The 11,315-nt window shown below is 40.3% G+C and overlaps 1 protein-coding gene across 5 annotated transcripts in view; it reads left to right on the top strand.

Moving 5' to 3' along the window:
• The first annotated feature begins 39 nt into the window (after positions 1-39).
• Rbfox1 (RNA-binding Fox protein 1) overlaps positions 40-11,315 on the top strand; it is a 289,153-nt gene continuing 277,877 nt past the window's right edge. For 4 of the 5 annotated variants that reach the window (XM_067350444.1, XM_067350445.1, XM_067350441.1 and 1 more), the window contains exon 1: positions 40-419. The gene's annotated coding sequence lies outside the window, so the exon portion shown is untranslated. Of the gene's footprint in view, positions 440-11,315 lie in introns of all 5 variants that reach the window. The other variant, XM_067350443.1, reaches the window with a different exon arrangement.

The following is an 11,315-nucleotide window of genomic DNA, read 5'->3' as shown; positions in this document are numbered from 1 at the left end:
GCGCGACGCAGCGCGGCGTTTGAGAGATCGACGCGCGCCGACCGCGTCGCGTCGTAGACGGCAGACTCGCACGAGCCACTGTGCCAGCCGGACAGTTTATACGCCGCGTTCATTCGCACACTCGTACGAAGCTGACGTCCGCGTCGCGTCTGCATCGGGTCGCGCGTGATTGCAGCGTGCACTGCGGCGTCAATTTGTCGTCATCTTCCGTGGTGTTGTTACTCGTCGATCTTCGCGTCGTCCCCCGCCACCGTGTCGTTTACTTGTAATTTGATATTGTGAGTGTGTTGCTCGCTCCTGTTGCTCTGTTGTTGCTCCGGCGGTGACGTTCGCGCGATCCTGCGTGAAGAGACGGAAGGAAAGAAGGACATTGCAATTCGACAGCTCGACTACCATGCAACCGCCGTTACGCTTATAAGGTACGACTGCACTCTGGAAAGTAAGCCATTTTTATTTCAGAAAATCAAGCATCTCGGCTAAATTCATTATAGTCGACGTTCCTATAACTCTTTCGAAGGTCTTCATAACCTCGTAACCTCTTTCGTAATCTGTTGAAAAAAAACAAAATTTTATCGCATCGAAAATAAACGAGCGTTATATCTCACAATGCAATGCTGCATTGCTGATATATCACAATACAGTACAGTGTTTCAATCGTCAACGGCAGTTTTATTCTAGAACGGTATTTCGGTCTACTTCGTTTTACAATATGCATCGAATTTATTCTGTTGCGACGCATTTAGCAGCGCGAGTGACCTGTGTATGTCGCCGCAGATGTTTCAATGATAGAAATACGATGCGGATTTATTCCTGATCCGAACACCGCGTAGATTGACCACATTTCGCGTTCCGCGTGAAATTTCTCTGCGTGAGTTTCTCGCGAAATGTATTTATACATCACATCGGCGTCCGCTCGAAAATGCACTTTGGAACAGCTCGCGCGGCGTACGCGATGCGCATATTTCACGGCATGGACGTTTGAAAGCACGAAATAAATCGTGCGAACGCGAGGATCCATTTCCACGAATATACGAATAGTACACAGTCGCGATTATGGCTATGCGGTTACACAAACATAAACAGTCACTGCAGAGGTGACCTTTCGCCGCGACGCTTCCTGAATCGTCGGCAACCGCATGACGCGTCGCTTCTTTCTGTTATCGAAAAATATTGCGTTTGTGTTTTCGAAGCTGGATGTAGTGCGCTCTAAAATAACGAGCGACGAGAAAAAGGAAAAATCGGAAGACCGATAGAAACGATAACGAATCGCTGTGTACCGTTCTCCAATTTGTCCCTTGTCCTGCAAGTCGTGCGTTAACATCGACGTTGGAGGGTATTATTTCGACTACATATGAGCGAGCATTACGATCAAAATATGAAATAAAATATAGCAACAAAGTGTGATAAACAAAAGAATAAATATCTGAATTCGATCTACAGTAGGGATTTTGGTGCAGCAAACAGGTGAAACATTCAACTCTGCATATTTTATTTTTAATTATTAATAGTTTTTTTTAAATTTATTTTTCTCCATCTCTGCTTTCTACTAAATTTGCTTTCCTTTTGATGATTTATAATTCACGATAGATTTCGAAATAATTCTATTCGCAATTTTATATGTGCATTATAAAAAATATTTAATGAAGCAGAATTCATATGCAAAATACCATCAGTAATATGTATGTGTATATGATTTTATATATGATGTTAAAATTCTATCTCAAATGCTGTCGAAATTTACAGATCGGCCAAAATGACTTAATACGACTCGTTAATTTGATTTTAACAACATTTACTTTCTGAATAACAGGTTCTTATCTTAATAAGTGTCGGTAATATTATGCAGTGTCTTTTATCTGTCACATTTTCTTCTCGTATTTCTTGCGACTTGTATTTCATTTACGGTTATGTATGGTGCATCAAATCACTGATTAATTCAGCGACGAGACAACGCGATTACGAAGAATCGTAAAATTCCTACGGTTTGCATAATGTTTTATCGAAGCACACGATGCGACTCGCTAGCCAATGTGAATAATTTTAAACTGAAAAAAATGCTATGCTGAAATAAGTGATATAAACATGATAGGTATCTACGATTTTATTATTTATTGCAAAACCAATTATTATTTAAAAATATACATATTTATGATAAGAATATTTGTTTACTATTTAGATATCTTTTGTTTCTTATAATCTGGCATTGCGAATAACATTGTCTGTTTCTTTTATTAGATATATATTTTTGTTTTCTACACTTTTCATTCCAAACATTGTTATTCTCATTCTGTTTAACTTTCGCCATCGTCAGCGTGCTGAAATCGCGCCACGAGATCGTAAAATGGGAATCGATTCTGAGGACAACTCGCGCGACGACTCTGATCGGCATGAGCAAGAAGTTGATTGACTGGCGGCGGTCGCTCCTTTTGTTGTCGCGTTCAGATCACGTTTGACCGGATTTCTGAAGGACTGCTCGCTAATGTCGTGCCTGGCCGCCAGACCGATAGCTGCGTCTTATCTCTAGCCCCCGCACGTTATTTGCATTATCCAATTTCGGTCCTATCGCTGACGTCACTCTCAAAACTGAAGTGTAACGTAAGCCATTAGATTGAATGCGACTGTATTTTACTGCGACGCTTCAATATTTCAATCGGAACGAAAGTTCGGGGAATAGCGATTTATTATTAGAGTTAAACTTTCCTGCTTTTCTACATAGGATTGCGATGGGCGGCAAGTAAGCGTTTCACGTGAATAAATTTGCTTTCGTTGGAAATTGTACACGAAAGCGACGATGACGTCAATAAAACGCTATTCATTACTGACATAAGTGGAAATATCTTTCTTTCTTTCTCTCCTCGCATTCCTGTATTTTTCTCTGTTCTGCGTTAGCGGAGGCGAAAAATAACGTGGTGTTAACGTGAACTGCGATAAATTACACTTCGGAAAATCACCAACTGTACCACTGTAATTTTGGTTGGCGTTCAGTTGAAAGGTTGTGCAAACGCACGTATCAATGCACGCGCGTATACGCCTGAAAATTCATTCGTCGTCGATTCGCGATGTTTTCAGCATCACGAGTGACATTCCGCTTTACGTTACGCCGTATGACAAATAATAATGATAATCGCAGTCGCGCTCTACTAATCGCGCGGACATGTAATCAGCATTTGAGCCGTGTTTTACGCCGGAAAACGCAGCGAGCATGATACAGCGGTTCGCGTCGGGTTTACATCACGTGTAATCGTTATTAATAAATTACCAGTAATACAAAATTTTTGCATCTGTTTGAAACTCGAAAAAATATGGAAACTAGTGATCGTATCACAACGTCCGTGCATTTCTACCTATCGTTCGATGATACAATCGCCACCTATTTCTATATTCTATACAATTTTTACATTTCCTAATTTCTATATTCGTCGGACGTAGAGAAGCAGGATCGAAATCAGTTTTTACGTTGATTATAAAAATTATTCTGATAATTTATCTTAACTTATAACGTAAAACAGAACTTTTATAGCCATTTATCTTAACTTATAACATAGAACAGAACTTTTATAAGCAAATGCCGATTTTAATTTATCATGCATTATCAAAACTTGTGGTTTTACATTAATTTATATTCATCAATATTCAAGATCGAGCAATATTTGAATAATTTGTTTTTTTTTCTGTTCCAGGTAAGTGTCACTAAAGTTGGATTAAGCGTCTAAGTCTTAAGCGAAAAATTCATACTGATAGGCAAATTGGAAAACGTAAGTGCATATATATATGTATATGATCGCTGTCGTTCAATTCTTAGAACGGTGGATTTCCGATACGAAAAAGTGATCGCGACGCCTCCGCAAATCCCAGCTCGATCTCTCGCGCGAGGATTTCTGTACTCCGTCATTTTCTTTTCTTCACCCGGTGCCCTGCATTATTCTTTGGGCTTTGATGCGAATGAATTTTTCGCCCCTGGTGAGCGGTTTGGGGAGGGGAATAGTTGAGGAAGAATCCACCGTAAATCCATCTCTTTCGCGGGAAACTTAGTTCCGGAGCGTCGAGCTGGAAGCCAGTTTAAGCCGTACGAAGGTACAAAGTGAGGAAGAAAGCCGGGCCCGTTTTGCTTCTCGCTCGCATACACAGAGTGTCTCGGAAAATGCGACAAGTAGTTATAGCAATGCATTGTTTGGAATATAAATTCAAAATTTTGTTGGACAAAAATTTCACAGCTGTTCTTGTTACTTAATATTATGAGATATGTGGTTGCATCAGCCAGCAGTAACGAGAATAACAATTTATTGATAGTATAAATAATTCAATTTACTTACAATCCCACTAGATCTGTTCACACTCTTATTCGCTCTACGCAAACACCCTCATCACTTTTACTGTACTCTCTTTCGTCTCACAAGGCTGAAAACATTGTTTACTCGCTCTCGTAAATGCTCGTCTTTATATTCCGTATGCACACATTCTCGTTGTTTTTCGGGAATTTCAATTATTCTTTTGATACACACTGGCATTCGCTCAAACAGTCATACCGCACGATGTATTAAACGTGCGTCAAACATTTCAACATTCTCTCTCACTCTCGTTCATTTTCTACTCTTTCATACATTTGTTTTATAATTCTACAATATTTTAAAGTAAAAATTGTCAAAAAATTAAGTTTTTTCAATACTATTAATAACAATATTTGTTAGAGTTTAATTGAATCAAAATTGCATCGTAGTTCATTACTGAAATCTATCGAAAAAGCGTTAAAAAATGTATTATTAGAAATAAATAGACTAAACTTTCGAAATTGTTTTTATGTTTGTTAAAACATACATTTTTAATGTTTATTTTCGCATTTTCCGGATTACCCGATAGATAGAAGTATCGAGCGTTACTGTGGAGCAAAACAAACCGCAATGTTGTATCTGACTGTCATTCTCTAAACATGGGTAAAGCCGCGTAATCGCCGTGAATCTTTGCTTTGGAAAAGGAGCTTAATTAATTAATTAATTCTGACGGCACAATTGTCGGGTGTGCGGTTTTGAATGGCTCGAGTAACCCGTCCGCGTTCTCCCTTAGTCATCTCGATTTCTCTTTGTACCATTCGTGTAACATTTCCACATGTTACATTGTGCAAAAGTCTGGAATTATGACTGCTTCCGTAATGAAGAAAGTTGATTAAAAAATAAATTTTGACGTAACGAGCAAATTGACAGTTAATTTCACGCTTTGCGCAGCGTTTCGCGAATTATTCTTTTAAATGACCGCTTTCGAGACACGGGATGCAGCATGGCGGTTTGATCCGTGTAAGTATATAGCGCTCCGGTGTGCGTCATCGCGGCTCAGTACGACCAGTGCATCGAGCCGTGAGCCTGTGTGCACGCGGGCGCATCCGATTGTCGGGGAGCAGTGTGCATGCGAGAAACGATGTGCTCCGGTGCCAATGTGCACACACGTCGATGCCCTTTGAGGCTCCAGCTCGTAGCGCCGCGGGTTCTGCATTTTACTTTTGTTCACACGCCTTAGCGTGCGCCTTTTCTTGCCGATGAGAAAATCGCGCGTGATTTCGATCCAAAATATCGTTCTGTGGCCGCCTATCGTCGCCATCGCTACCGACTCGCAAATGGTAGTTCGAGCGAGTCTCCACAGCTCGGGTAAGAGCTGCCTCTCGCCAAGTAAATTGGGGCAAATAGGTGACTGGAATATGTGTAGAGTTTAAGAGAAGCTCCGATTGTGCACTGTATTTATAATCGATTGTATTAATATGGATGAGGAGTATTGAGGGAAGTGACTTGCTTAAACGGAATTTGCAATTCACATATGTTTAATTCTTAAAAAGAATACGAAGTCGTATGTATACATATTCAGTTCGGTAGACTTAATTACTCAAAATATAAAAAAATCTATGAAACCGTCTAATTACATGTAAGCAACATATCCAAGCATTTATGCGAACGCGAATAATATAACATTCATACCGACAATTGTAGATGATTCAAACTTCTCGTTGTTGCTGGCGTCTATTGCTTTCATATATTCAAATCCTGAAGATAAATTGCTTAACTCCGAGATTATCGTAAATTCCCATATTCATCGCCACATCCGTGCAGATTTATAGTTTTCGTGTAATGAATGGTATCGAATATTTATTAGTTGGATAATCGATTTGATTCTACGATATATACGATTTTACTTGCGAACGAGACGATCAATTATTCTCGATGTTATTTTAAAAGTAGGATTATTACGGGTATAATATTACTCGACATAATTTTTCCGATATACGTAAATATATGAATAGAAAAAGACAGGAGTATTAATTAAGGAAATAATTTATTGACACGCCTGTCTGTTTAAATTTATCGTGAGCCTTTCGAAAACTTCACGCAAAATGCTATTTTTCCATCAAACGAGCGAATACGTTACGCGTTAGCGAGTAGTACCGTTGTACGCGGATTTAGAGAACTCTGAATATTCATGGCAAACACTCGCGACTTCTTCCGAAACGAACGTATTTCGCGTTTTAACAACTCCCGAGAGCGCTTTTCGACCCATTTATCCGTCATCTCCGTTTGCACTTAACAATCGATAGTATTCGGCATCGTCGAGCCATCCGTGCATTTGTACGGCGTGCGCGCTCGAGCGCTTTGTAACTCGTCGCCTAGTAATTTGCCATTTCGAATTTACTCGATTTCTGGCCATGTTTACTTTTGCCTGACCTATTTCCCGTTTACTCTTTACGTCATTTATTTCGTCGGGCACCGACTGTACGTTCCTTCTCTCTTTTTTTATCTCCCCCTCCTCTCTCTCTTTCCCCCTCCGTTTCACCTCGTAAAAGCGATCAGGTAATACGAGAATGCGAGCGACGTCAATAACTATATACCGTTCGCTGATCCAACCATCGGCTGCGCTATAGATTGTCACCAGAATGGAGTTTCGAAATTGCCTCTGAACTTGTCCGAAGCAGAAGTGCCAGTCCCAGGTGATCGCGTAAACGCGACGATACGTGCCTTTACGATGTACGCTGCATCGCATTAATGTTTCGGGATTGCGAAAGAGCGCGAAAGGTGCGCTCCGGTAGACAAACTACCGGCGCCACTGAATACATACACAATTACTTTTGCAATATTCACGTATCTCGTAACGTTCGATGAAACTTCCATTCGTTTCTTATTTCAGCGGAATATATAAAATTCCGCGAGGAAAGTATCGATCGTTCAAAAGATTGTAATTATTCAGAAGAGTAAAAAATTTAAAAATTTTTCACTTTTGAATTTTGTTTGCGAAATTCGTGATTATTTTAAGACATTTCCTTGGGAGGTATTTTTCGCGAGAAAATAAACTTGTATACGCAAAGAATCTTTTATTCATAAACGACTTATAAGAATAAGAAGGTAAGCGTAGAAAACAAATGTGATTGTCGTACTATGAAAGCCGTGGCCGCGACATCGAATTTCATTTGAACTTTGAAATACTTGAGAAAGATAGTGTTCGCGACGGGGAAACGCTGTCAGACTTTTCTCATTTCGAGCGGCGTAACGATCGATGATCAAAGCAAGAAACGTTCGTGCAAACAGTTCGAGACGTCGTCTCAAACTGTCGAAGAACTCCTGGGCGTTAGCCCCGTGTCGCGAGGCGAGGCGTACACGGGTGGCTGCCGGAAGAAACGGCGGGGAAAACTTTAGCGAGGGATTCGTGGAAATAATTAATCGGACGTCGAGTTGTGAAAGCGATAGGTCGAGGTTGTCGCCCTCGTCGCTGTTGTTGTCTCTGTAGTCGCGCGATTTCCTTCCTCATTCGACGCTGTTGGAGCGCTTCACCGCATGTTCGATTTCGCGTAAAAGCGATTCCCGGGCCGTGCAGCCATCGCTATTTTGCAGTTTTCTGTCTCAGAAACTGCATGTTCCCAGTTAGGAAGCATTGCGGGATATAGGAAATGGAAAAGCGCGTTGCGCCCGCTACGGTTCTTTAATATAGCTAGAGACGCGACGGCACGCAGGAATGCTTTAAATCGGTGGCAGAATTGAAATAGAAATCACGCGAGAGAGAGAATCAAAATTCTGTCAATATTCTCATTAACATGCAATTCTCATTAATATTCAGTTATTTCTTAATTATTTAACAATATATTAATTACATTTCAAAATAATCGTACAGAAATGCATAACAAGTTCTTTATTGTTATCATTTTAACTCTTTTTTCCTTCAAGAAGTTATTTACTCATCTTTCATAATTTTATTTTAGCTATTATTTTGTAGTACTATCTTAATTGCGAAATGTGTGAGACGTCGCGTGCAGTTAAAGTAAAAAGAGACTCTAACACAAGAATATAGTCATCTATGTATTCTAGTTTACTTCTCTCTCTTGTTCATGTATATATTATACTTAACGCAAGATTTCTCACCTCTGCTCATAAACATTTACTTGTCTGAGAAATGCTTCCGTAAACCACTTTATTGCTATGATGCATTTGTACTCTGCATCTTTTATGTACTTTCCACAATAAATATACGTACAGTAATCGCAGAGTAAGCGGCTTAGAAAATTACAATATTTAGTTTAAAATAATAAATCTGTCTGTGTATATATTATTGAGTCGCGTAAATATTACAATAAATTGTTTTGTAATAGAATTTTCTCTCTTCTCGCGGTGATAAACGACGCGATTCATTCGCGAAAAGTAAATGCATTCAAGTTTCCGGAGACACATTCAGTCAATGTTTACAATTCATGATTTTAATATCGTGAGTACATTTTTCGCGCTCTTATTAGCGTGGCTCTCACAGCCATTTTCGAGAGATTACAAATATTTAAAGACATTTGCATGCTAATCGACGGCGCCCGGCTAAAGTGTCGGCATGCTCAGATATTTTCCCTTCGGAAAATATTCATCTTCCGCTTTATGAAGCGATTCACACACACGCTCGCGCGGTTTTCAAGTCACGTTACGCAGTAATATCGTTCTGATAGATTTACTCTGCAAATTCGTGAACTCTCTCGCTCTCTCTTTCTCTTCAGTATGTAAAATGTTCGCCTCATTTCATGTTACATCAATTCGCATGTACTTATCAACACGCGAGTACTTGTCCAGATCAGATTTCAAGCTATCGAAACCCCTGGTTTGTTAGTCTTCGGCCTTTCGTCTATGTCGCAAGTTTCGTATCTCGTTGATGCAGACGCGAAGTTTTCTCGTAAATAAATCGATCTTACAAGTTACTTGGGGTTCAACTCGGAAACTGCAGGTTTCAGATTATTAACAAACCGCGGTTTTCATTTAAAATCATCAAGCGTGATGCATTTTGTTGTTTTTTTTTTTTTTAAATTCTTCCCGACAGAAATATTTGCGATTCAAAAAACATGTGTTAAAACTGGCTCAGTCGTCGGCGCCTGTGAATCGTTTTAATCCGAATTATTTGCATTGAATTGTGAAAAATGATTTGCTAGTCGGTCATTGACTTTCAAAGCTATACGTATATACGCGGGGAGAGAAAGAGAGAAAGAAAGGAAGAGGAATATTCCGGAATATAAAGGTAGAAAACTCTCGCGCGCGACATCAAGCAGAAAGAATGGGAATAAATGACACGATAGATTGTCAATCCATCGACGAGAAGTCGCTTTTTACGGCCCGCTACATAAAGTGATATCGCCGGTACTCCCAGTTCTTTCGTGCGCTTCGTGTCGTTTGCATGACGATATTGCATAAAAACTTGATGAAAAATGCATGAAATATGCAGCATTGCAGACTCTGACATCGAAAGGCATAAACGCTAAGATGGATTATTACGCAAACTTATACTTTTCGGCGTCGGCAAAGTTGAGCGGAAGATTTGCGATCAAAGTGAATCTCAGATACAGTAAATTTAATCACTACTCTCAAGATCTTTATACACACGCTGTCTTTTTTCTTGCAGAATTTCACTTTTTTTCCATATTAATGAGAAATTGGAAAATCAGCTAGCTCGCTTCGACAAGTTTTATAAAAAATTAGTGAATGTCGATTACTATACGCTGTAAAAAATCGTAGGTAAACGACCGAAAAGATAGAATTCATGGTAAATTACCGTGGCTTCGATCGATAATTGAGAACTATCGGAAAAAAACAGAGGCCGGCTGGTGCGTGTCTTCACATGTAACGACGGCCCAGCATCGATCATTCACGCAATAATAAAAAGTACACTTACGCGATTGTGAGCACCGCTGCGTAGACCGGGTTACTGAAATTGCATGCTGATCATGCACACACTGTCTGTTGGCACGTCGAACTGTAACGTAATTTGTATTGTCAGAAACTACAGTACAACGAGCCCACCCTGTGTTACTCAATTACCGTGAAGTTACGAGAAATGCGCGCGCGTTGCCGTGCGATTTATGCGCGAATCAAACTTATCGGTCGTTGAATATAAATTCACGTCGAAATGAACTTCTGTTCGCCAGCAAATTCATCGTGATTGCCTGGCGTTCGCGATACGCGATCGTCAAATGAAATACGTTTAAAGCCCTCGCTTCACACGATTTATATATAATAATTCTATCTATAAATCAGGATAGCGTACGGTAAAGTAATCGCTTTGATATGTTACGAACAATACTACGCGAATAATATTATAAATAAATCAATTATCTTGTTTTATGTGAATTGAGACTTTAAATTACATATGCAGAAATCATACAGTTTATTTGAACGTTGCAAAAGGTAAAGTTTATTACTTCACTTTATGGCTCTATTAAAACAAAATAGTATGATTCTGATTTCGAAAAATATTTATGCGTCGCGCGTAAAAGTAGCGACGCAATTCTATCGTAAATTGTAGATGGACAGATCGCGCGAAGCGCGGGTTCGAAACGAAAAGATTTAAATGGCCCGTCGATGTCGCGGACCGACTCAATTTCGTGTGTTGCGACGGCGGAAATAAACAAGCCGCGTTGATATTATGGCCCAGGTGCGGGTATAAAATTTAACATGCCGCGCAAATTTTCAGTCGGCAAATACCGGACATTCTGCTGTTGTCGGGTAAAAACAAATTTATTTGAGCGTTATACGCGTTCCACGGACGAAATCGCGTCGACAGGCGATTACGTTCGCGCGAGCGATAATCGCGAGTGTGTTACGTCTCGAGCGCCGCGACCCTTATCGGCGTCATGCACACACGTGCGTACATGGGTGCGCGCCGCGTCGATGATAAGCGCGACAAAACGTCAACTGTTCTCTCTCGTGAAGCAGAGCGCGCCGGCGAGGGCTTCGTTCGCCTAATCGCCGCTTGCACCGAAAGCTACGTCATTGCTACTGACAGCGGCATGCTCGTGACACCCGCGCTACGTTAAGTGTGTAATG

Source organism: Linepithema humile, chromosome 2 (genome assembly GCF_040581485.1).
Source record: "Linepithema humile isolate Giens D197 chromosome 2, Lhum_UNIL_v1.0, whole genome shotgun sequence".
Taxonomy (NCBI): Eukaryota; Metazoa; Arthropoda; class Insecta; order Hymenoptera; family Formicidae; genus Linepithema; species Linepithema humile.
This window is presented reverse-complemented; position numbering and strand designations above follow the sequence as displayed.